Consider the following 631-nt stretch of genomic DNA (forward strand, 5'->3'; position numbering starts at 1 on the left):
GCTGCTTTGGGGCACCCAGGTAAGATTTGTAAAGGTGGGATTACTTTGCATTTTTGAAATAGTAGTGCGTACAGTGCAATACCAATCAACTTGGTCAAATACTCCAGGACAAGGGTTCACAAAACGTTTTTCAGTCTAAGGACCCTACATCCAAATCTGTAAGTAATCACAAACCTCCAGCTGTAATTACAATTTTCATCGTGTTTCATGTCAACTTATTTAATAATACTTTCAAAAACTGCTATTCACTCACAGTTAACAGTGATTCTCTCTACAATGCAGGGAGGATAGAGGGAGACTAGGAACGTGGAAAGAGCAGGTATTGGGGACAGTAACAGGAGAGAGAGGAAGGCGGAGTCAGGAGAACAAAGAAACCAGGCGACTTGGAAGGCAGAGAGGGGGTGAGGGAGAGGGAGATGGAGCACAACATATCTTGGTCCCCACCCATTCGTTTATTGTTGACCAAAGACATTTCCACTTTATTTTGTGGACCCCAGAGAAAATCATTGAATCACTCTGTACAGAAGAGGCCTTATGGCCCATCAACATAATTCTTTGAAATTTGCCTCATGGGTGGTAGGGGGTGTGTGCTTAAGAAGGTGTTTAGCACACTTGCCTTCATTGCTCAGAC

The sequence above is a fragment of the Chiloscyllium plagiosum genome, unplaced genomic scaffold, assembly GCF_037043375.1.
Source record: "Chiloscyllium plagiosum isolate Xiang-an unplaced genomic scaffold, Cpla_swu_hap1 HiC_scaffold_34, whole genome shotgun sequence".
In the NCBI taxonomy this organism is placed as follows: Eukaryota; Metazoa; Chordata; class Chondrichthyes; order Orectolobiformes; family Hemiscylliidae; genus Chiloscyllium; species Chiloscyllium plagiosum.